We start from the raw sequence: 26720 nt of genomic DNA on the forward strand, positions 1-26720 counted from the left end.
AAATGTATTTTGATTTCTAAAGTTGTATTTCAGTTCTTTGTTCATTTCATGTGTATGTTTTAGGTAAAATTCAACATATAAAATTCATTTTATTACTGGAAAAAAAAAATATATATATATATATATTATATAAAGCTTCTTTTCCTGGATGAAAATTAGAACTTATATTTAATATAATTTCTCTGGTCAAAAATTTTAAATTAATTTATTCTTTTATTAATTTAATGTTTTTACTTTGAAAATTTCACCTAATGTACCCCAATCATATTCCTTCCCAGTCCTCCCAGATCCACTCCCCACCCTTCTCAAAAGAAGAAAAAAATACCAGTTCCTATTTGTTGCTCATATATGCGCTCAAGCATGTTTAAACTCCCAGTGGACCTCTCCTCTGGTGGAGTCACAATACCCAGCAACTGCAGGCCCCATCCAAGCCTTAGTCGGTGGAGGACAAGATGGTGCCCTTCCAGACATTCTTGGTCTGGAAAGGAGGGGGTCACAAAAATTTATTGTCATCTGAGTGAATTCCTATACATTGAATTGAAACTGTCAAACGTGGGAGTGGCTAATTCTGTCTTGGTGCCCCCCTCCCACTCTTGGGAGTTTCTTCCCTTCACTTTATAAATCTATGTTTTTTTATGTTTAAAAAAATATGACTGATGTATATTCTATTGTGAATAGGAGAATATATTTATAACCATTTAGTAGGAAAGATTAGTACAATCTCGTGTAAAAATACCTTGAGATTAATCCTTAGATGAGGCAGATGTTAGTCAGTCATGTTCCTTTTAGGAACAAGAGTCATATTCCCTTGCTGCAAAAATTACTTGAGTAATTCCAACTCTAGTTCATTTAAATTATTGGAGAACAAACGTGATTCCATTACAAGTAACCTTTAAATTTCTGTTTTAAATATATCTTAAAATTTATCTTCTCTGGTGTATCTTTATCCCTCCACCTCAAGATGTCATTAAAGTTTGACTCAGACTTGATTTGGCACCAAAAATAGAATTGTGGTTGTTCTGATTTTTTTTTTAATCCATGAAGTTTAAGGGCCAAAGGAGACTGTCTGTGACTGGTTGTAGAGACAATGAAAATGGAAGTTCATGTTGTTCTCAGCAATGTTCACTACCTTAAATGTTCATAATCACATTTAAAAGGTGATGTGGGAGTAGATGTCCCTGGGAGAGCAGGGCCATATGTTGGAGTCCTGGCATCGTCTTTCTTGGCTAGATACCCAAGCCAAAAGATGAGATGCTCTATTGGAAAATGAAGCTTAGCCTTATAAAAAACAAGAATGAATGATATTAAACAATGAAACTGCTTTGTGTGAATGTCATTCTAGTAGAGTACAAAAGAGGAAGGAATTTTTATAAAACTTTTGAATCTAACATAAAATTCACAACAGTTTTATCGTTATTTCATTGTGTGTGTTAGCTAACTAAGTTACTTAGTAAGTTAACCTTACTGAGGTTTGATCTCACAGAACAAAGTTTTTACTCAATTTTACTCAAAATTCTCATGAAAAATTAACTGCATTGGAATAAGGACCTGGTTATCTTTTGTTACTCAATTCTATGTAATACTGAGTAAACACTTTTAAAGAAGGGCCACTTAAGTCATGTTGTTGAAGTAACCCTAAGTGAAATTTGTGTGTTTCTCCAAGGGCTGGATTACAAGCATAGGGTGTTGTTATCAAAAGCCGTAGTGTCCTTGATACTCTAGTATTCTGCAGGAACACACCCCAGCGAACCACTCTTTATTCTTCGTCTGGGTTCAGCTGCCATGAACTTCAGTGACCTTCTTTGCACACCCGGTATCTTAATCACGGATGAAATGAATATATGTAATCCTCTTTGTCACAGGAAAAACAACTCTATAATGTATGATATTTTATTAGGAAAAAGGAAGAATTTGAGAGATTAATCATAAAAATTTTGCTAATGATTTTAGTTGTACCATCTAAGGGCAAAAACTGATGTTTAAACACCCATTTAAAATACTTGTAGCTCATTGCCAGAGTCCATCAACACTTCAGGTAAGCCATTTCTCCGTTGCTGCAGTGAAAGCACCACACAACTGCTACTCAGCGTCCACAGTTATAAACTGTAATCATGATCAGCACCAGTAACTCCCATCCTTTACTCTGACACGTCCTCCTGCCATCTGTCCTCTGCTGTCCACCCTGCCAGAGTGGAAACCATGAAGAGAGCGTATGCTGAAATCAAGGGCATCCCACATTTGGTTCAAGATTGTATTAATTGAGCTCAAACTGTGAGAGCCATTTAATAATCTGCCAATGTTCCATTAATTAGCTATACTGGTCCCAAGGGGCCCTTCTCTCTAAATATCCAATTAGAAAAGCCAAAGTTCTCTGGTTCTTTCTGGATCCGTTTTGTATCCTGGATATTGTAAATTCTTTCCTACTTGAGGCACCTTTTTTGTGATGATAATAAACTTTCTGCACATTTATTCCATTTTTTAATAGAGTTTGCTTTGTTAAAGAATGAACCAAAGCTGGAAGTTGGAGTTAGAAACGTATTTGAACATGAAATCCACCCTTGCAGACTGGGTTGCAGTTAAAAGGGAAAGCGCACATTGGGTGTGGTCTGGGGTTTAGAAGCAGTTAGTAGCCGTCTGCATTTTACTTTGGTGTCCAATGATAGCAATGTAAACTTGCTGCTACTCCATTCTCCTCTGATCAGGAGAGAAAGAGAGAACAAGAGAGGGAGAAAGAAAAGAGGGGGAGGTAGGTCCTAAGTTAGTTTATAGGATAAATAACGTGCATTTTAGAGTACAATAGTAATAATGATTTTCAATAGTCCCCCATGCTGGGCCATTTTCTCAGAAAGGCGATTCACCATGGTATATTTGGGGGTCATGACTGTAAAGCTGAATAATAAACAAATTTGCGTAAGCATTTTAACCTGTGCAAAGTAAAGATTTCCACATGGCGCAAAACACTAAGCCTTTCTACTTAGGTTCATTTAAGTTACCAATGCATTCTACAATATTTAAAGTCATGCCCTGTTATGCCCCTAACATACCATGTTCTGGCTAGTCATGTTTGTCACATGTTGCTGCCAGTTTCTCCTTGTGCATCACTGGGGAAATACAGTTAGTGTTGTCATAGTTAGCTGTCTACATACTAGTCGCACACTCTTCAAATGGCTGATATAGTTTTGTTTCCTGAACTAAGTTTTGTTATTTACAGTATTATTTCTCTCACTTGAAAGATGAAGAAACTATTAGGATGGAAGTTAATTTGCATAGGGCTCCAAGTCCAGGAGCTGGTGTAATAACTCAGAGCTGTGGTTGCATCCCACTCTTTTGCCAAAAGAGCAGAAATGTCAGCTGTAGTACTTCAGAGGTTTTCTTGGAAATCCCTACCAAACATTTGAAAGGGAATCAAAAACCATTTTATGCAATATTTTCCAAAACTGGAAGATGAAAAGGATGATCCAAGGCATGTGTCATATAAATCAGAGACCCAAACCAGAAAATCAGATGCCATCTCTATTCAATACTAAGAACATGAGAATCCTTTTTAAAAATGCAACTAGAATCTAACAATATGTAAAGAAAAATATTACCAATGTAAATTTTTTTCTTAGAAGCCTAAGCATGTAATTTCTGTATTATCTAGTAGTTGTACTTCTGAGCACTTAGCTTCTAAAATTTAGAAACCTACATATTCCCAGCAAGGTTCCTTAACAGCCTCAAACTGGAAATTATGCAGATATCCCTCAACAGCAAAACTGACATTTGTTAGACAGCTGGTTTAAGAAACGCTTGTGTGTCCATACCATAAGACACTCAGAAACAACCGCTCAAGGTGTGACACACACAAGAGCCCCTGTGACTCTCCAGAGAATCAGGCAAAGTGAATAAAAGCCAGTCCCCTAGGTTACATGACGACTGCCTCCATCCGTGAATCATATGAGAAGACAAATTGTAGAAGAGGAGGGCAGATTAGGGCTGTAAAGACTTACAAAGGGATAGCACAGTGGCCTACCTCTAAAAAATGAAAAGAAGGGTCCTTGAAATCCTGTAAATGTAATATCAGTGACCTGTTTTGATATTAAACTATAGTTTCTCAAGTGATTACCATGGGTGGAAATTGGATAAATGGGACCTATTCATTTTATTTCTTACAATTCATTTGAATCTACAATTAACACAGAATTTGAAATATCTGGGAAGTTACAAAAATATTAAAATGAGAATATCTCAATTGTAATGTATTGTTACTTCAAATGTTCATTCACTCATTTCATCTTTGACTCGTTTTTTATTTTTCTTAATATTTTAGTTTTTGAAAATATAATCTACAAATAGTGGTTTCTTTTTCACTTAAAAATGTCCTGTGTATTCCAAATGAGTACATATATTCATAAAGAAGACAATCTTCTGATACTTTTGCATGTTCATGTACATTAATACCACTGGAGTATCTCAAAATGTGAGATTGTTTTTTTCTCTTCTATAATAGTTCTTTGAGAATTTGTGCTATGCATTTTGATCATATTCACCCCCTCTTCCTCAATTTCTCTTAGATTTACTTTCCTTCCATATCACCCAACTTCGTGGCTTGTTTGGAAGAGGTTGTTTTTGTTTAACCTATCAATTCCATTTTTTTTGGATGTGTTCTTTAACTGGACTGTAGTCAATCTACCAGGAGTCATACCCCTAAAGAAAAGGGAGTCTTACTTTCTTGGCCTCTTTCAGTGCCGGTAGCTCCTGATTTAGAGATAGGACTTCATGCCTGTTTCCCCTTTGCAAGCTGAGAAGTTTGCCCAGGTTGAGCTTGTACAGGTCTTATTCATGGTGTCAGAACAGCTGTGGATTCATATACACACACTGCCCGGGTGTGATCAGAAAACACCATTTTCTTATGGGCATGCACCACCTCTGGCTCTTACATCTCCCACCTCCCTTCACGATGGTTTCTGAGCTTTTCGGGGAAAGGGGTATGATATAGACTTCCATTTGTGGCTGATAATTCTGCAGGAAGGATAATGATTAACACAGAGACTCACGGGCAGAGAATGGAATTAGATATTAGTTGGTTATTACCACTAGCTTTGTGCCACTAGGGAACAAGAATATCTTTCAGGCAGAAAAGCATTTTAGACATGGCAGGATTGGAACTTAAGTTTCTGCTTTGGTGGCCTCAGAGTACCTTCCTGTGCCAAAGGTGCAAGCCCATAGGGTAAAGTCATAGGTAGGTCATCCACTCAGTTTCTCCATGTTCAATGATTCACTTATGTGTTGTCTTCAGCAATGGGGCCTTGCTGTTAGTTTGTGGAGAGTAACCTATAGTCTTGGCAAGAGCCTAGTTGTTTGCGAGGTTACCATGGGACCCCTTTGACCCACAGCATCAATTAGATGTAATCCATTCCCAGTGCTAGAAGCTTCATTTGGTGACAAGAGATGTCCAGTTGGAGCTCTACCTCTCCCATTGTTTAGATATTTAATTTAGATCACCTTCATATATGTATATATTTAAGGAATCTTCTACTATATTTTTGGTTTCCAGATGACCACTCAAATGGCCCTTATTTTAGTTGTTTCTCTTCATGTTCCTTTGTCCCTCTCTTTTTTCCCCTCTTCACTTCATCATTCTGTTCCAATCCCTACTTCCTTCTCCAGCCATAACTATCTATTCTGCTTCCCTCTCCTAAGGAGATGTATCTACTCACTCCTCGCCCATTCCTTACTCTATACCTAACCTCTGTGCTTCTACAGATTGTAGCTTGGTTATCATTACTTCACAGATAATGTACACATAGAAGTGAATTCATTCTACATTTGTCTTCCTGGGTCTGGGATACCTCACACAGGATGGTTTTTTTCCCCCGGTTTCATCTATTTACTAAACATTTTCATTCTTTTTAATGGCCAAATAATACTCCATTGTGTAAATATACCACATTTTCTTCATTCATTCTTTTGTTGAGAGACATCTAGGTTGTTTCCAATGTCTGGCTATTATGAATACAGCTGAAATTAACATGGTTGAGTAAGTATCTCTGTGATAAGATGAAGTCTCTGTTGGGTATAGGCCCAAGAGTGGTTACAGTTGGATCTTGAGGTATATGCAGTCCCATTTCCTTGAATATCTGCCCCAGGAAGATTTCCATAGTGGTTGTACATGTTTTAGAGAGTTATTGTCAAGCCTTGAGAAATGGATCAAGATTAAAGAGATGAACATTTTTTATCCTCTCTTCACATATTATCATTTAGTGGACTCTGTACATACACAGATTTGAACTTGCTTCAGTGGTTAGATGAGAAACAAGCTTTTATAGTTTATAACATTTATTTTTTGTCAGAAAATAAAAGTAGATTGTATCAACCTTTCTATGTTAAAACATCACTAAGACACAATTATTTATTAAAATACTACAAAAAAGTACTTTACTTACTTGTACTTTAGAAACGAAAATCTTACTTCCTAAATCTTACTTATCAATAGAAAGAATAGGGTTTATGATAGTGGGATAGAGTACTTAAATTTAGTATAGGAATAATACAACTTTATTTATCTTTAAATGAAATTTTCTTGAAATTAGAACTCAGAGTTTCAGTTCTTGTTTGTCATCAAGAAGTAGGTTAATTTAAATATACCCTTAGAATATTAACTTCTTGAATTAAAATAGATATAAAAATAAATTTGAACTATCTACTTGTTCATCTAGAAACCAACTTCCAACATGCCCATCATAGAAATGTGTGTTGATTCATGAGATGATGGATCTCAACAAGCTTTAACAATCGTTTTGATAATGGGGAGGCCACCTGCTGAGAGTGTAGCTTCCTTATCTGTTTCACACAAGAGTTTAAGGCTTGACATTTGAAGTTTATCAAATTTTAAGTGACTGTGCAAACCTTATAGCTGCTAAAAGCTTTTTGAAAGCAGTCTTGCTTTCCAACTGATTCTGTGAAAGAACTTAACAATCATGAAAGACATGGATATTTCTTTTCATTTTTTGTTTAATTTAAAGAGTCTTATGTATTTTGAAATTGTCTTCAGCACATTTCAAATAGCAAACCACATTAGTTTTTTAATTAAGTCCACTCAGGATTTAATCCACACTTTATAGTGTTGATTTTTTTTGCATTTTGTAGTAATTTGGGAAGACTGGTTACAAATCCTATCTTTTATAAAATTTTCACTTTATTTATCCAGACTTTACCAGATTTATCCAGGCTACAGGATATTTGTGGATTAAAATAAGCACTCAATTTCTAGTGAAGTATCCTGGCTCTAGTTTTGATAGATATAGGATTGGTGGTTCACAAGGCCCAGCACTTGGCTTAAAGTTCCAGATATGATGTGGTTCCAGGAAGCCTCAGGATTTTTCTTAGTGTTCAAAGACATTAGCACTGAGCTTCTTGTCCTGACCGTCTACTGGCTTCTTCTAGCTTTGGTAACAGCGTACACTGTATTTTTTCCCATTGCTGTGATAAATAAAATAGCTAAAGCAACTTGGAGAGAAAAGGGTTTATTTCTTCTTAAAACTACTACTCCATCATGAATGTATGTCATGCAGGAAGTCAAGACAGGAACCCGGAGACAGGAACTGACAAAGAGAATATGGAGGAATGCTCTTTACTCACTTGCTCATCCTGCTCCCTAATACTATCCCAGACCATCTGCCCAGGAGTGGCAATACCCATAGTAGGCTGGCCTCTCCCACGCTAATCCTTAATTAAGAAAATTCCCCTGTAGACTTGCCTACAGGTTAAACTAATAGAGACAATTCCTCATTGATATTTTCTCTTCCAATATGATTCCAGTGTCAAGTTGACAAAAGAAATTTTAAAAAAACTAACGAATACTCCCCCCTCCAACTAACCAGAATATGTATTAAAACTTTCTTTCAAGTTAGCGTCAGGACATATTAATACTGAATTGAGATGAGGGTAAAGGATGTACGGTAGTTAGTTATCACATACAATAGGTCAGAGTATAGGTGGATGCTGTTACCAACAATGTGTTTATTTTAAGGTCTCAACCAAAGACGTCATTCTGGAAACTTAATCATGAAACCTAGTTTAACAAGTTAGTAGACAGTTTTTTTTTTGGAATAAGACATATATGACCATTCTAGTCATGTAGGTAGATGCTCAAAGCTATAGGATCCTCTAAAGGCCAGCTGTATTCTAGACTACGAGGGTTTTTAGAAATATGGGGAGCTCTTGCTAGTGCATGTAGGTAGAGAGGGATAAAATTGATGAGATAGCAAAGGTGATGATAAGAAGAGCAGAGAGAAACATAAATAATTAGAACACGAGAATACTAACCTTCAATTAAAACATAAACATGTTTCCCCCCCCCCAGCCCACCCCAGCAGCTTCTGGTGTTAAGTTTTGGAGAAGCTCTCCAAAGCTGAGTTTGACTCAAGTCCTCTCGTGCACTTGGTATCCCTCTGTAATGCAATCTAGGGAAGAGGCTTATGAACCGTAATACAGATGCTAGGGTTTTGTCCTGAAGGAATTAGAGTGAACACGGAAGGATTTTTCAGAAGGATTCTTGTGATCACTCTTGACTTTTTCAAGATTATCTTGTCAGCATCGTGAAGCTAAAAGGAGTATGCAGCAAGAGAGATTTCATGAAAGGGGGCAGTGTTCTGTTGTCTCTGAGGCCACATCAGTGAAGATGGAAACTGGGGGCGGGGAGCTGAAAATCTGAAAAGTGTTCGCAAGGCAGCAGAATGTGCTGTCCTGTGAAATGTTGTGGTCAGAAGTCAGAAAGAGCCCTCAGTGAGGGGCCAGCTGGGATAATGCTTTCAATCAACTAAAATTAGCCCCCCAGACAGCAGCCGGCTACCATCCACACTGATGATTTCAGGTCTGATACTGTGACAAGATGAGGGACAAAGTCAAAGGGGAAGGGGATAGTTCTCCTTGCTTGATGAAGTCTGTGCATAGCGTAACAGCGAAGAAGCAAATAGGGACCTGCGGCACAGACCAGGTGGAGGGATGGAGTAAGAGTGTGGGCTGTGCTGGAAAACCGACTGATTTAGAAACCCACGATGTTTTAACAGTTTTGTGATACCGATGTGGTGCTGTTTCTCTGACCCTCAATCGCTCCCTCAGGAAAAGTTGTAGTTGCATTTATTTTTATTTTTACTCTTGTTCCTCTAGAATAGCATTGCTCTGCCTGTCTGCCTACCTACCTACTTATCATCTACCTATCTATCATCTATCTATTATCTAACTGTCTACTCTTCCATTAACAATGGTTAAGTGTAGCCCTATCATCCCAGTGGTTTTGTATGTACTAGCACATTTCTGGATGGCATCCAACACAGGAATTTTAAGGGTGAATTGGTGATTTTTTTTCTTCAGTTCTGGAGGCACAGATGCAGCCCAGGACCTTGTATATTCTGTTTTTTGGTGAATTTAGTCATTCTTATTTTGTTTTGTTTTCACATGAATTTAGTCATTCTTAACAGTTTTAAAATACTATAGTTTTAAATACTCTGTGGCTAAAAAACCAGTATCTCAGAGAATTCTTCCTACTTCCCAAATTCTCATACCTGTTTTGTTTGGATATCTTACTAGGGTTTTCCCCCTCTCTTTCCAAATGTGTGGCTATCTCCTTGAGTCTACAGTTAACTTTAAAAAATGAAGTCTCCATATGACTATATTTTTTCATTTACATCTACCCTGTAGCGAGCTGCGTGAAGCCACATCTGATAATCAGCTCCTAATCATGCCTAAGACCTGACTTATGCTATTATCACACAATGATCATCAGCTGCTTGCATATGCGTGGGCCTATGGGCAATGCCCACCTGGCAATCCGGGATTGGCAGCCCTTGCCTTTTTAAGGGCTGGGAGAGGTTTGCCCGAGGAGAGAGGGGAAGGGAGAGAGAGAAAGTGAATAAAGTCCTGGAATAAACTGCAGTGAGAAGAGTTCCGGTGTGTCGCGCATCATCCTTGCGGGTCGAGGGTGGCCGTGACACTACCCATTTAACTTCTCCTTTGACATAAAGCAAAATAATTTCCACAAATGTTTTCTATATGACAAATATAAAAATAAGTGATACTTTGAAGATTAAAAAATGATTTTAATTGAGAGTGGTATAGCTTTCCTTTCAAATATTTTAAGTAATCATTGCCTTACTGACTAGGATTGTTTCATTGTTCATAACATTTTTAATTAATTATATACACATATATTTAAATAACAGTATAAGACATAGAATACAATTTTGGGGGGAAATCCATAAAAATTACTGTACCAAACTAATTACCATGTTTTTTTTCAATTCTTTCTGTCTTTTTCATATTTGAACAGAAGCCATTACTTTTTAAATCCTATTATGTGATGCTTTGCTCTTTTGGCTTTTTTTTTTTTTTTGAGCAACCCACCACCCAGCTCTTAAATAAATCACACAGGGAGGTTTATTCTTAGGAATAAATGTGTGGCCTTAGCTTGGCTTCTTTCTTGCCAACCTTTGTTAACTTAAATTATCCTGACTACTTTTTACCTCTGGGCTTTTATCTTTCTCTATTTCTGTATATCTTTCTTTCCTTCTTACTCCATGACTAGTGGCTGGATGCTGGGTTGCTGGCCCCTCATGTCCCCTTCTCCTTCTTCTCTTGCTCCTTGTTCTTCTTTCTCACTTTATCCTCTCTACCTGCTAGTGCCGCCATTCCTTGCTCCTGCCTCGCTACTGGCCATTCATCTCTTTATTGGGATCATCAGGTGTTTTACACAGGCACAGAAACACAGCCTCATAGAGTTAAATGAAGTGTAAACAAAAGTCACACCCCTTAAAATAATATTCCCCAACAAAATCCTGTTTCATGGTTAAACATATAACTAATAATTTGAAGACCTTTATATAAAATGTTTACTATGTTTATTACAGTCAGAATATACTCAACAAGAACATCATTCTAGTCCATTTGTTGGTATTCAAAATAAATTTGACTTTATGACTTTAATCTAATTCAAAGAAGCACTTGTTCAATATAAAAAATATGTTGTGATTATCTTACTAGGTTATGAATGAAAAAGAAATATTCATATTTTAGTCAAACTATGGCTGATTACATTATAAGTTGTATGTTCAACTCTTTGGAGTTTTGAACTTTCAACAATTATAATAGAAACAATACTACAAAAAATCTTATTTAAACAATATTTTTAAATTGTATCATAATGTAGGTAGTTCTCTTTTTAGAGAATTGGTTTACATAATATTGACTATAAAGGCATCAGGCTTAAACGTATTTTCCCATCTATGAGTGTGGGGTGGGCATTTTCTGTTTTCCTTTGGAGTGTGAGGCAAGATGGCTAAATGAGAAGAAAGTCTATTGAAGTCACCAGGTCAACTGTCCCTCAGTTATTAAATTCTCCTTGGTGAATGTAGTGTTGGTTTCCTGTATGAGGTACATATATGCTAATTTTCTCCCACTAATTTTAAAATCTATATTGTCCATTAGAGTAATTTGAGAACACTGACTTTTTATGAATCCTGAAAGTGTAGTTCAAGGTTATGTATTCAAGTGTGAGCATGCACTTGTGTTTGTGTGTCTGAGTGTGTATACATATGTGTGCAGTTTTAATTTAATTCAAGAATGAAAAAATTGCAAAACTTTTGAAATTGGAAAATATTGGAAATTTATCAGTGTTCTTCCTTTCTGTAACATTACTATTTTAAATAATGAGAGTGAAAATCAACATAGTGAAAATAATTCAATACTTTAAATTAATATATAGTTCTAATCATATCCAGGAAAGTATTCAAAATAATCTGGCTAGCATTTATTTTATTTTTATTAATAGTCAGATTCATTGACATAAATATAAAATGAATGAAAAATTGTGTAAGAACCCAGAGAGAATATTAAAATTACCTAGTAAAATAAATTTAAAGGTTAGTTTTTTTTTTTTTGCTTGACAGTTTTGATCCATCTGTGTAGTAATGTATTTTAGGGATATATAATGACTGCTATGTTCTTTAGCATAAACAGTGTCTTTTTGCCATCACATCTTGTCTAACCCATATGCACTCTAAGCAGAATGATATGTTTCTGTTGAGAGAAGTCACGACACCAACAGAAACTGTGGATAAACACAGACTTTAAGTCAGATTCTAATCACAGTTCTTTCTGAAACAGCCAGGTGTTTTATACCCAAGCAGGTCCACTTTTAGAGAAAAGTTTAAAACTTGAAATGGAAGGAAGTGCTGAAAAGGAGTTTTATTAAATGTCTCCTCAGTCTTCCTCTGTGGCTCTACCAGAGCTATTTCTGCCCGTTGAATGGCAGGGAGAGAAAATACGAGCTTCTATTCATCACCACTCCTATTTTTATTTTGGATGACCTGATTCAGAAATAATAAAAATAATTTGTCTTATTTGTTACGTCACACTGCAGTTTTTATATTCATTCTAAGTTAGAATGGGCGATGGGTTTGCAGTAGCAACTTTATAGCAGCTGTTGGTATTCTTATGACGTTTAAAAACTGTAAAATAGAAATCAACTTTTAATGTACCATCCTATTTCCATGGTATTCCTCATGGTAATGCACTCCATTGCTAGCATTATGTCAAATACTAATAAAAAATAATTTGGATTGGTACGTAAGCCACAACATATTTGTTACAAACTTTGCTGTATCTACTTGACCTGAATTCAGAGAATGCTGATGAAAATGTTCTACAAAAATCGCTTTATCTAGGCATAATTTATCTATATAATACTATTTTAATCATTTAACTGGTGTTAAGTTGGCTGTGTTTATAGGCTTGTTTCTTTATTTTCTGTTACTCACTTATAAAATGTCACATTCTACAATATGGGTGTGTTAATATTAATGAGAACAATACAAAAAGTATATTTTGAATCAATTATTTGACCTGATCTATGTTACATAAATTTTTTAAAAGCACACCCTCATTTGTCATTCACCATTTTTTTCTTAGTGTGTCTTCACAATTTTTGTTCAATAATCAGGGCAGCTAAGGTTGACATAGGCTATTTTGGGACTAAGTAAGAGATGGTTCAATAGTATCAAGCTAAAGTTCTCTTTGAAGATAACTCCTTAAAAGTAAGCCTTGAGTGCTCTTGGTGTCTAACAGATCTCTCAGCTCCAAGTCATTATTTTGATGTTTTAATAATGTATGTTTGGGGATTGTTGGATGACAATAATAGGCTCCGTTTCCATTTATATGGTTATATTTAGGAAATCAATGATTAATTTCTCCTCATAGCCATTATTAGGCAGCCTCAAGAGCTTTTGCATAGGGCAGGGCCTCTTTCTTCTTGTTTTCTCGTTGCTGGAAAGGCTTGGCACAGACTGCTTGGAGGTACGGCCTGACCCCGTTGCCCTGCCTGCCTTTTCTGTCTTGCCCTCCATCAGTTGCTGAGATGAGCTTGTTCTTTCCTATGAGGTTTTTTTTAAAGGGATTGCTGACATCGCTAAGTTTATGTAACTTATATGCTTTTCTCGTGTGTATTTCGTGATTTGATATCATCTCTTTCAGGTAAATCTTCCTTTAAAAGATTCCATATTTGACTTTCTATGGAAAATAATAATCTATTTGTGGGGAAAAAAGTTCGCTAATCTGTGCTTAGATTGCAGGATAACAGGAATCTGCTCATAAGAGAAAACACAGGAAGAGTTTCTCAAAGTCTTTTAATTTGGCTGGCTCTTTATCTAGGTCCAATGGACATTATTAATAAGAGAACATTTATATTTCTCAAACAGCTTCATGTGTGCTGATGTTATCAGCTGTTGTCAATTTTATATTTGTTATAAGTCTGGCAGGAGCTGGTTCCAGTCCGAAAATACTATTTTTTTAAAATATCAAAATTACTTTGAAATTTCAACAATAAGAAGCAAGAAGCAGTCCAGGATAGAATGAGAAGGTTGATAGAGAGGAAATCTGTAGAGAATTCTGGAATCATGGTGACCTTCTTGCAACTGAATTTTATTGTTACTGTCGAGGAACCAGCCCTTTCTTCTTCCCTGAACTTGTTTCGATTACCCAGCCTGGGAAGCAGAACAGATGTCGGCAAAACAGCAGTAGGCCAGAGAGTTGACAATAATTCCGAAACATAGTGAGGCTCTTCAGCATGATAGCAAGTGCCAGTTCCTTGTTACACTCCGTAGATCAGCTTCCGTAAGTAAGGTTTTCTGTGTGCGGAACACAGTTCTGTTTTAGTAAAAAGAATAATATCAAAAGTGTTTAAATTCTTTCTTATGCTTGAATGTAGAATAATATCAAAAGTGTTTAAATTCTTTCTTGTGCTTGAATGTCAACATTTAAAAGAGTTTAAAAGTGGTATACTTTCAGATTGTTTTTTTGTCAGGATATTATAACTAAATAATAGAACAGAGCTCTAGAAAATCTTGAAATTAACTGTGATGAATGAATAATATTTATTATTCTATATGTATAGCTTCATATATATATTAGAATTGAGGATAGACATCTGGTTACCTACTAAGGCACAATGTTCCACAGACACTTTCTAGTTATCTGCTTAACAGAAATTTTGAAAGATTTTTAGTTTCGGGGTATTTTTGTTGTTGTTTTCTTTTTATTGCTTGTTCGCTTCTTTCTTTTTTTAGCAAGAGGAGGCTATATAACACTGATCAAAATATAGACATTTTTCCATGAAACTTTCAGAAGTAAATCTTTTAATTATGTACCCTTAAACCTGAATCAGTTGCACAAATGGAGGAATAAATTACAAGACTTTAGTGATACTTAGGTATTCTAGTATGAACTAGTATAAAGACTTACAGAATGCATGTTTCTAAAAGGGCTAAGAAACTGCTATGTTTAGAAAGGCCTGCTGAGGTTTGAAGAGGCATGTGGTTTTAGAAAGTCTCTAGAGACCATTGTTTAACATCAGTTTTAACTCAGTTCCAATGTCTATAGTAAAAAATAGGATTTTGATTCATTGAAAATGATCTGAGTAAATGAAAAAAATTCCATTTTAAAATCACTTGATAGACTCTTCTTAAATTATCATAAATTGTCTTTATCTCTGTCTTTTATTTTTTATAAACTACATACTATATCAAAGGAAAACTCTTAATAGTATTATTTGTGTTATCTCTGAGTTTGAGGCCAACCTTTTCTACTGATTGAGTTCTCAAAATAAGAAAGGAAAAAGAAAGGAAAAGAAAAGTATTCAACTGTTTATAATAAAGTTGCTTTGGAGTCAGATATCTGACTGTAACTTTGGAAACATTCCTCACATATTTAATTTTCCTCTGAAAAACAACAAGAGTTCAAACAGGTTGTTACAGATTCAAATTACAAAATGCATAGAGAGCAGTTAAGACAGAATCTGTTAAATGTCATTCAAACATGTTTCAACCATTAGCCTCTACTAGGAATTTAGAAATATCAAGCCCACCATTATATGCACGAAATTTTTTAAATAATTGTTAATAATTTTAGGCCTAAAATTTAGTGTTTGAAAGCCCCCATTATCCTAAAGGGTTTTGAAATATGCTTTTTAAAACAGTGCCAGGGTAAGGAACAGGACAGGAAATGTGTGGCAGATATCCTAACACAAGCATTCCCGGATTCCTTTTGGTGAAGAAAAGAAATGTGTACTACCATAAAATGCAAATTTGAGCTTGAACAAGAGTAATTGATAAAACTCAGAGTAGTGAAAACTGAACCTAATACAAGCGCTAATGAGATAAGATGCTGTCAAATCTAATGTATACTTCAACAGATGTGTGTTGTTAATGACTTGGACAAGAGGACACTTCTATTTAATACTGACCAAGATGTTTTGCGTTTATTTAATAGTTATACATATTCTCGGCTATTATAAAAATTCAACTTAGAGATTCTGTCATGAAATGAGATGAAATAACCCTGATATTTATGTTCTTTAACACAGAACTTTTGTCAAGGTATAGTTGATCCTCCCTTGCTATGAGAGCTCCTTCAGCCAATAGCCTTTAAGACACCAGCCTACCAGCCTACTTGGGCATGGTCTCTTTTACTATAAAAATGCAGCTGTAAAGCCTGTGTTGGCTTCCGGCTGCTAGATTTGGTTCCTGTTCCCCGTTCCTGTAGAGGACTGTGATCTATGCAGGTTGGGTTCCAGAATCAGAGTGACTTCAACTGTGACTGGATCAAACAGCTGCACTAGAGGTTATGGCTCCTGAGCAGAAACCAGCCCACCATTTGGCAGAGAACGAACTTCGACATTGTCCAGGACATGGAGTTCAACCTAATTCGCTCCAGGATCATCCATGCCTTCTTTGACAATCAGAACCTAGGCAAGAGGACCAGCGGCTTGGCAGAGATTAGCTTCGAGGACTTCATGACCATCATCACCTACTTCAAGCCGCTGCACTCCCACGTCGACAAGGAGGAGGCAGAGCTGTACCACTGAGAGAAGATGTGCTTCCTTTTCTACTTGCAGGACGAAGACTGCGATGGGCTCATCATGTTGCAAGAGTACTATAGGGTGGGGAGAACCTGCTGTCCGCGAATCCACAGTTGGAGCATGCATGGGCGCGCTCCATTGCCAACTCCTTCGCACACCCACCTTGAAGGAGGAGGCCAGGGCTTCAGACAAGCAGCTGGAGGAGGGCCAGCCATCTTTGAGATCAAGATGCGAGTCACTTTCCTGAACCTAGAAGCCATGGCCTTATGCCAGTGACCTGCGGGCTACCCTGCCCACCACCCCCACCATGGGAGAAGCTGCCCCTGAGCCTGACAGCCTTCTGCAGCAGCTATGGGGTAACTGTGACCTAATGGGAAGCGAGAGCCAGAATCGAGTTCATGCTTTACAGCTGCATTTATAGTATAAGAGACTACACCCAAGTGAGCTAGAATCTTAAAAGCTATTGGCTGAAGGAGTTCCCACAGCACTCCCTTGAACTTTTACTATCAATTTGGGTACCAGTTACCTTTTTTTCTAGAGAGACATTGACTGTTATATTTCAGAAGAATATTTGTGTTTTACCCATAACTTGGTGAATTAATGAATGTAAGCATTGATTTTTACAGGGACAGACTTCCTAGAATCATGTAATGCATCTAGCTATGTGAGAATTTTGATACTGGATATGCTCATATCCACATAATTGTGGCTTTTGAGGGTTTTGTTAAGACAGTAATTCAAAGTTGTCATATGAACCTCATATTTGACATGCCCTGAGAGATACACTTCTTGGTATCTCTTGATCTGTGCCACCTGGCACTTCATCACCAACCGATATTTTGATTCTGATGATGTAAATAAGGCAATGAAAAGTCATTTATGTTTTCTTCAGTGTCAAATCTTAAATACCCAAAATGTTTAAAATACTTGGTCTTAGATTCAAGATATCATGTGTCCTCGAAAATAGGATTGGGATAAATCATTTCTTACACATTCAAATGAATCGTAAGTACAAGAGATCACCCATATGGTTACACTGGAATTCTGAGCAAAATTACTTAGCTTTAAGTACTATGGCATATGGCTGCCTATTTGAGGACTCATCTGAAATAATACAGTCCAAAAATTAACCACAAAAGACAATTTTTTTTCAGCAAGAAAATAAATGTAACCAGGCAAGAATGAATGCTGAATGTTCCTTGTCTGGTTAACTTGAGGAGTTAGTTAACCAACATCCTTAATGTGGAAAAGCTTGAGTTATAAGGGACAATGTGGCTCAGCCAACACATGGATGCCAAGCTTCTAAAACTGTATGCAAAGAACTCAGTGGTGTGGTTGCTGGGCATCTGATTTCCACAAAGTCTGATGTAAAGATTTTTTTTACTTTAGAACATTAATTTTTGGTAAGGTTTTTTGCATATAATAATAGATACAAATATGCTATCAATTCTTCTACATTTGTGTACCAAATAATTTCTTTGGGAATAGAAAATGGTTTGTGAAAATACATCTTTGGACAGTTGAAGTTTAGACACACTGGTATGTGTACCAAATGTTCTATATTAGCAATTTCTTTTTGAGAGCAGTTGTGAAAATCAAAACATTCCTGTGTATAGCATTGCTCATAAAAAACTATGTAGGATTAATTTTAAAATAATATTTCACATGGGGCTGAACATAGCCATGCTGACCAAAGGAGTTATGAGAGTTGGGGAGTGGGTTAGGCCTGTCCGTAGCCAGCCATGCCTCAGCTCACTCCCTGGAATCCCCTCATCGCCACACACTTAGGAACAATTCATTGCTTGAGTATTATTAAAAGATTTGATCCTTTGGTCATTTCTCATCTCAAAGTTGTACCTCCACAACTTGGTGGATGGATGAATGACCTGAGAACAAGGAGAACGCTGTGGCGGAGAAGAAAGATGACATTGAACTGAAAGAATCCCTGATCTGGACGCAGAGAGGCAGCAAGCTGGAGCTGGTATCTGGAAGCTCAAGCTTGTATCTGGAAGCTGCAGCAGAGAACAATCAGGCGTGAGCATCAGGGTTGGGCGGCATTGCTGGCAGAGCAAGTGGTGATTATAGGGAGCTTAATGGCAGTCTCAAAACAGCGGCCTCAGCATCATGCCAGAGCCAAACAGGAGCAGTGTTTTCATTTCCCCGCAGAAGTATGTGGGAAACTCAGGAGAGATTCGTGAGGATAGTGGATCAGGAGCAGAGCTTCCAGTGGACTCTTATCTGGCTCCTTGTATTAATGAAGGCTCTTAGGCAATCAAGATTGGTCTTGGTATTTTCAGATGGTATTTATTTTGTGCTGTCCTTGCCAATACGTCTCATACTTCAAAACCTTTATAAGGGAGGTGTATTGTTGAAGGATTTTCCTTATGAATATGATTCAGTGCACAGAAAATTAATAATGTCCCTCTCTAGAAGCTTTGGTAAATATAAGATTACTTTTATTTTCTGGAATGCCCAACACTCAAGATGCCCCCTCATCTTTTATGCCTTCATCACATCCAGCCCTGAACATGGCATACAACTGGAAAGACTTCAGAGTTCCTTTATCCATATCGTATTATTCTATGATCTCATTGCTCTGCCTTTTCTGTTTCGCATTTAATTGGGAAACCTAAATTGTGACCCCCCCTTCTTTGGCTTGCCCCTGACCTCTCTTTATGATTTCCATCATGACACTGTTTTGGGGTGACTTGATATTCCCTTCCTGACCATGAAGTTGATTTTCCATTTACCCCAGATCCATCATTCTATTCTGTCTGTAGTGCATATAAGTAAGACTAGATACGTTCCCAACATTACTGTCCTTTATGCCTACCTTTCTTTCATTTCACTTAAAAATAATGAACCGATGAACACTGTTATCAGTATAAAAATGAGATTTTCTCATGGTTTCTATTCTTACGGTTCTTGTAGGTTAATATTTTAAAGCTTGGAGTTTTATAATGATGCATATACATAAATCAACTTTTCCATTATTGGTTGTGGTCTTCCTTTGTTCATTCTTTTGTGTCTTCCTTCCTTTCTTTCTTGTTTGTGTATGTTTATAGTGTATGTGTGTATGTTTGTGTGTATATGTGTGTGTGTGTATGTACACATGTATATGTGCTCTTGGAGGTAGACATAGGTGTGTCTATTGCTCTCCACTTTATTTATTTAGACATGACCCTTCACTAAAGTCAGAGCTCATTTATTATCTCTCCTGGCTGGTCAAGAAGCTTTGGAGTGCTGCTTGTCTCTACTTACAGTGTTGGGGCTGCAGGTGTATGCCTCACTTTCCAGTGGGTACTGAGGATCCAAGCACAGGTGTTTGTGTTACAGGCACTGGACTGACCAAACTTAAGCCTTCTATATCATTTGCATTGAAATTTATCTTCAAACTGTGTAGATATGTAATGTCTATATATACACACATGCTCTGTATCAATCAATGAGTGTAGTATATGGTATTAAGAGACATTTTCTCATTCATGCCATGACTTATAAAACTCGATTGCCCTTTAAGCAAGAATAAATGTACTTTTATTTGCTTTAATCCATGGTGGCTTTCTATTCCTATTAAGGTTAGCAGGAAGGGAAGCTGTCGTTTCTTTAGGAGAAAATAGTAATTTTACTCAAATGAGTGCTGGGATTGTTCTCATTTGGTAAGGCTTCTTTTATATTGCTGACGTCATTATTCTCATTGTGCAATGAGCAAATGGGTCTCTGCATGCCTCTGTGGAGAAAATAATGTGTGGTTGTTAAGATGGTGAGTTGTGGGTCAGAATAAGAGGGTTCAATTGGTAGCATCCCTTGCTGATGGTGTGAATTTGGGTATACAGTAAAACTCCTGCCACCCATTTCTTAGTTCATATGACATGGGTAGTTGTGTTGAGGAATAAATGAATTGATCCATGTAACTTTATTAGTACAAAACCCAACCTATTAGATATTTGGTAATGTTCACATTTTTATTGATGCTTCTATTCGTGTTAAGTTGATCACTACAACATGGCATTTAAATTGTACAGTAAGTTAACAGAGTTCTCATTTGGCCCATAGATCAGTGCTATACTGTTGTCTGGGTACATATTAGGGAAGTATGCTATATTTGTTTACAGATTTTATCCTCAAGGAGTTTAATACTTTTTGAGAAATTGTGTCTCTCTGTACTATTATAATGGTTCAAAGTATGCTTTATTTTCAGTGTTAATGGCAGAAAATTGGCATAAGATGCTGTTTCCTTTGAAGTTAACTTTCAGAAAATGAAACACAAGAGAAAGGTGTCTGTACAGAACAACATGATTTCAAACAACACTTACTATTGTTCCAAGGCCATTCTGAGATCCAGTCTGAGTTATAGGCTCCCAACCCTGTATTTTTAATTGATAAGTTAATGAGTCTGATTTAAGAGTTCCAAAACTTTGGAAAAGAAAATAATTAGAATTATAAAAATTAGGCAAACCCTGGTTTTTCATTCCCTACATATGAGCTACTTTTTTGGACTGTCTCTATTTACACAATACAGACTTCCCTGCACTTCAGGAGCTAGGTGTCTTCTCACATAAGACCTGAGTTACTTCCATCCCTAGATTGCTAACGTACTGAATAACCTACGTATCTGGCCTGAATTTCAATTTGTAGAAGGAAAGCAGTTTCTTTTACTGTATTCCTGTTTTGCCTAACATATTTCTTTATTGTAGAAAATCAAAATAGGAATAAAGCAGTACCGATCTTCCAGAGGTTTCTCCAAAATGTCCACAATTAGTTTTCTTGGTTATTAGAAATTCACATCTGCTATTGTGAAGGCCCACTGACTGTTTATCTGACCCTTTATCCTTGGTAAGTAATTAGAATCTTGGGCATTGGAAATGCACATCTTTCAAAACCTGATCTAAATAAATGCTATGTAGGAGAATCATAGAATGCCCACTAACACACACAATGGGAGGTAGCATTGAGAGCTCAGTCTGTGGAATAGCATTACTGGTGTCTTAAGGCCAGAATACATCTTCGGCCTCTTAGTTCTAAATATAATGAAAGGTCATCACTTTTTTAAAAATATTGCTTCTTATAAAGCCCGTGGTAGTCCTCTTCAAATAAAATTGATAGCAGTTTTGACAGCATGTCACAGGTCATTAGGAATCTCATTCTAAATATCATCTCCCATCACGTTCTTGCCCACACCCTCAGTGCCAGTGGGAAGGAAGATGTCCCATTTATCCTTCAGTGAGTGCAGCCCTCTAGGGTGTGAGCTTATTTTGGGATTGCTCACAACATTAGGGAAAAGAGTGTTTTTAAGAAGTCATTCTTCTCATTGGCAAATCCATGCTCCATTCTGTGGTGGTGACATAATGCGGGCAAACCTACATGCAAACAAGACAATCAACTTCTAAGACTTAAGAGTGGAAAAAGAGCTAAGATTTTTAATGTGCTACTTAATAGTTATTTTATCGTGGTGGCTAAATTGCACTTGAGAATATATTTACCACTAAAGTTGCGTAACTGATTGAACATAATTAAATTCCCTATCTTGATGCTGCTTGTGATTGATAATGCTTCTACCCAATGTACACTTGCCTTGCCAATTGTTTGTATTAAAATTGTACTCATTTTTGAACCAACGGGCCTTCAATTTTATGCTAATGAGGGCTTATGGACACTTAAATCTTGATGTCCTAGCCAGGCCATTAGGGAGAATTTTGTTCAGCAGCTTGAGTCCTGTGCATCCGGCTCATCTCTTGGACTGATTCCTAAAATCCGACTTTAGAGCAAAACTTTGTATTTCTTTGATATTTTTACATCATAATTTATCTGTGTGTGTTAGGGTTTGCTATCATGTGTGGAGGATCAGAGGACAGCTTGAGACAGTTAATTCTCTCCTTCTACCATATGGGTCTCCAAGCTCTAACACAAGTCCTCAGCCTTATTTGCTGAGCCATCTTGCCAGCCCTAATTTTATTATGTTTAAGTGTTTAACAGTTTAAAATCTGGCTTCCCTCTTTTCTTCTAATTTATTATCTAAATGGATATTTAAACAATACTCTAACATCAGAAAAATTACCATAAAAGAACAAATACATTTGACATTTCTCATGTTAATTCTTAAAAAGGAAAACATTATTTTCTAAGATCTTGATTGATTTTCATTATTAAAATGTATTATATATTAGTCAATTTTTCTTTCGTTGTAGTGGAAAATACCTGCCAAATTAATTTAAAGGAAGGGAAGGCCTCATTTCGGCTCATAGTTTGAGGATAGTCAGTCATCCTGAGGAAGGTATAGTAAGTAGCAGGAGCCTGATAAAACTAATCATACCCTGTCTACAGGTACAGATCAGAGAGAGATTTAGGCTGTAATGCGCTAGCTTCATCCTCTTCCCTCTATATTCCCACTGACACCCTCAGACCATGGCATGGTTGTACCTACATTCGGCATGGGTTTGCCCATCCAGTGGGAAGACTTAAAACTCCCTCACAGACACACCAGAAGCATGTCCATTGGAAAATGGCGAATCAGGTCTAGCGACAATGAGGATTAGTGAGCATTCCCACATCAAGGCCTTGTTTATGTGCATTGTATGAGCAGCCCTCGGATTTGAACAAGTCCCACATTAAGGGCACAGCTTCTGTGTGTGCGTCATGCGAGAGTAGTTCTCAGATTTGACATGCTAGTCTTGCGTTTTGTATTACAGAACTCCAAATGATTAATTATTACTTATGGGAAACATTATGCTCTTTTCTTTGTAACTAGACCGAATTGTTTTGTAGTTGCTTAAAAAAATATAGATCCTTTGAATCTTATAAAATCTCATACTAAAAATCATAGAACCAAAGTCATAGTAATTGAAATCTCTCCATTAAAGTTACTCCATTGTCCTCTGACTGACACCCACTAATATCCCTGTGCCTATAGTCATGGAGAACAGCTTTCGTACTCTTTGTGAGTAATAAAGACTAATTTGGTGTTATACCCATTGTGCCGACTAGTTTTATTTCTAGTCAGTTGAGAAGATGCTCCACAAGACTGGTTTGTAGGCAAGCCTCTGATGTATTTTCATTCATGATGTAGAGGGACAAGCTCACTGTGGGTGGTGCTACTCCTGACCTGGTGGTCCAATAAGCATCTCTCTTCCATAGACTCTTCATCAGCTCCTGCCTCCATGTTTCTGCCCTGTTTGAGTTCCTGTCCTGGCTTCCTTTAATAATGGATTGTGTCGCGAACATGTAAACTGAAATGAAGTCTTTCTTCCCAAGATGTTGATGGTCATGGTGCTTTATCACAGCAATAGGATCCCTAGCTGAGACAACCACCTATATTTCATAAATTCTACAGTGAATTCTTTTTTATTTTAGTATTTTTAAAGTATGCATATTATAATATTGCTAAACTGCATGGTGGTGGTGCACGTCTTTAATCTTAGCACTCAGGAGGCAGAGGCAGACAGATCTCTGTGAGTTCGAGGACAGCCTGGGAATGGAGCGAGTTCCAGGACAGGCTCCAAAGTTACCCAGAGAAACCCTGTCTCAAAAAAAAAAAAAGAAAAAAGAAAAAATTGCTATGTTTTGGCATTTCATTTTCTCTGGGGGATGCAAAATATGCCATTCTATATTTACTGAAATAAAATAGTGTAGCACTATTGCAACTTGAAGAATAATTACATAGATTGAAAGGAAAAGAGTTGTTGAATACTCAAAATAGCTCTATAGTTCTAAAATTAATTCACAAATTGCTATGGATATTTAAATAGCTTTGAGATGTGGATCAATTTTTTGAGCTATCCACCAGCCCTGTGCTTCCTTCCCCTGTCTTTCTTTATTGTGAACATCTGTTTAATGTGTTTATGTTATGGCTTAAAGAAAGAATATTTGGCCTTGAACTCTATGCTGTCTGTGATGTCATGTTACTTAACCTTTCATTTGTAAGCAGATGGATAAAGGAAACTTTCCATATCATGATGGTTTGCAAATGCCATGAAAAAGCAATGCTGGGAAAGGAAATGACTTAGCTATGTTTGAGCCACTGCTCAAAGCAGAAAGAATATGCAAATGAGAAATTACAAGAAACCCAGAGCACAAGAGAGAATGCTTGAGGAAGCAGAGATTCTACAGAAGATTTTAAGTGGCATGGTCGCATATGTACAACTAGTATGTCAGTAAACAACCCGAAGACGTAGAAAGGCTGGGTCACCATTGGCTTCCTGTATCGTACGGGGGGAAGAAGCTTTTCTAGAGAGTATTGTGAACTCAATTTCAGAATTATGTGGGGAATAATTACCTTAAAAACTACTGAAGCTGCAATGTGTGAAATATATAGAATGGAGACTCAATTCAAGTCTATTAAATCCAATCCTCAATTTAGAAGGCTGTATTTTAAATTACAGAAGAGGGAACTAATACAGAAAAGCAAACGGACAGATCTAATTAAATGTTAGGGTAGAAAAGTTTTGGTTATCATTTACCTCCAGAAGGAAAAGTGAAGATTCTTGGTTGCACACAGTGCAGCCATACGCATGGCTCTGAACATTAAAATAGGGATGGAGACAGGACTTGTCAAAAACAGAGAAATAAAGATGAATCCGTTTGGAGACATGCAGAATTTTAAATTCCGTCTTCATGCAAGGGTATGTTCAGCTGACAGAGCACCATTTTCTTCCTAAGACTGAGATTGGGTCTCTCTGTTTCTACTTTCGCGAGTGTTTTTTTTTTTTTTTTAACATGTGGCTCTTGAGTTTTTCAAAATACATCTTTTTCTATTGCTATAGTTATACTTTTATTTTTATATTAATGTGATGGATTGCATTAAATTTTGAGTATTTTGATGTCTTTATTTGATTAGAATAATTCATTCTTGGATGTGACATGCAACTTTCTTCTTTTATTATTTTGTTAGACCTGCCTGCTAATACTTCATTGAGAACTTGAGTATTTTAGTTACTCTAGGGAACTTTAGGAGTCACCAGTGTACAACTGCTGAGGAATGTGGATGGCTGACAAGTAAGTGTGACACCTGAAGCTAAGAAATGGTCACAGATATATTAAAGATGTTAATGGTAGCGTATGATGTTGAGGCATTGATTCCAGACAATGTTGTGAATAGTTTAGGAATATTTACTCTAAGAAGGGGGCATGTTTGTTTTCTGTATGCTTATTGTCATTTTACAAGTGAGAACGGAGTAAGTTATGGAATATCCCTCAGCCCTGGGCTCCACACCCAAACTGTCTCACTTCAGAGCCCACGCTGCAGCCATCACTGCCAATGACGGGATTCTTCTGCAGTTGCCTAAGGATTTACTTTTCCCACCTGAAGGTGTCCATTAGTCATATCCTCCCTGTGAGGTGTCTGTTCAGGAACGTTAGAGTTGGCTGTGACTTTCCTATCTTCATGTTATTTTCTTAGAGGTGAGTTCAGTGACTATAGGAGAAATCAGTCTGGTGAGATATTAACAGCAGGCGGCTAAGGCAGCCTGTTCAAAATGCAGATGGGTGCATTATTGTCATTCGGGACGACACTCAACCATGACTAAGCCAACTGTTCGAATAGTTTGAATCTGCAGGACACTTTCCTTGTTGAGGAAAGTATAAGGTAAAAAAGACATTGCTGTAAAAATATAGTAAAGCACAAGTTAAACAATAAACTAAATGGACTAGGAATGGTTCTCTCATCCATAATTAGATGGACCAGAACGATGGGAGGTTTTGCCCTTGAAGCCATGGTTACGGTAAAAAAATGACCTGTCTGAAAGGTGTTAAAACTGGCGTATGTAAAGAGGAGAGTATAAGTCTGTTCAGTTTGCAAAGAATACGTTGCTTGACAGCTTCTTAGTTGTTTTCGTTGGGTGAATTCTAGTTTCCCTTTAAAGAACACCAAGTAAATGTCCAAAACATTTATTTAAAATACACATTAGGAGCTGGGCGGTGGTGGCACACATCTTTAATCCCAGCACTCGGGAGGCAGAGGTGAGCGGATCTCTGTGAGTTCGAGGCCAGCCTGGACTACAAGAGCTAGTTCCAGCACAGACTCCAAAGCTGCGGAGAAACCCTGTCTTGAAAAACAAAACAACAACAACAAAATACACATTAGGTGTGGCAGTACACACCTGCCATGCCAGCACTTGAGAAATGAGTGTGAAACAGAAAGAAATTACCACATTTGCCTAAATTCTCCAAAGATTGTGAGGACTGACATAGTGTGCAAACATTTCCACAGTCAACCTGGAGCATGCTTGCTTTTGTATTGGTAGAAAACAATCCATAGTCACAAGCTGATTCAACAGGGATTTCTTCTTTGGGGTCATAAGATAGTCCTCCTCTAGGGCTTTGGGATGGTGACTTTTGA

General features: G+C 37.1%; 1 protein-coding gene and 1 pseudogene across 1 annotated transcript in view; both read left to right on the forward strand.

Annotated features, from left to right (window-relative positions):
• Positions 1 to 26720, forward strand: part of LOC121434751 (protein piccolo-like) — a 298146-nt gene that overhangs the window by 59139 nt on the left and 212287 nt on the right. The gene's annotated exons all lie outside the window — the stretch shown is intronic.
• Positions 16085 to 16634, forward strand: LOC121434648 (annotated as a pseudogene).

The sequence above is a fragment of the Microtus oregoni genome, unplaced genomic scaffold (assembly GCF_018167655.1).
Source record: "Microtus oregoni isolate MIOR12 unplaced genomic scaffold, Mior012 000044F_ref0000062, whole genome shotgun sequence".
NCBI lineage: Eukaryota > Metazoa > Chordata > Mammalia > Rodentia > Cricetidae > Microtus > Microtus oregoni.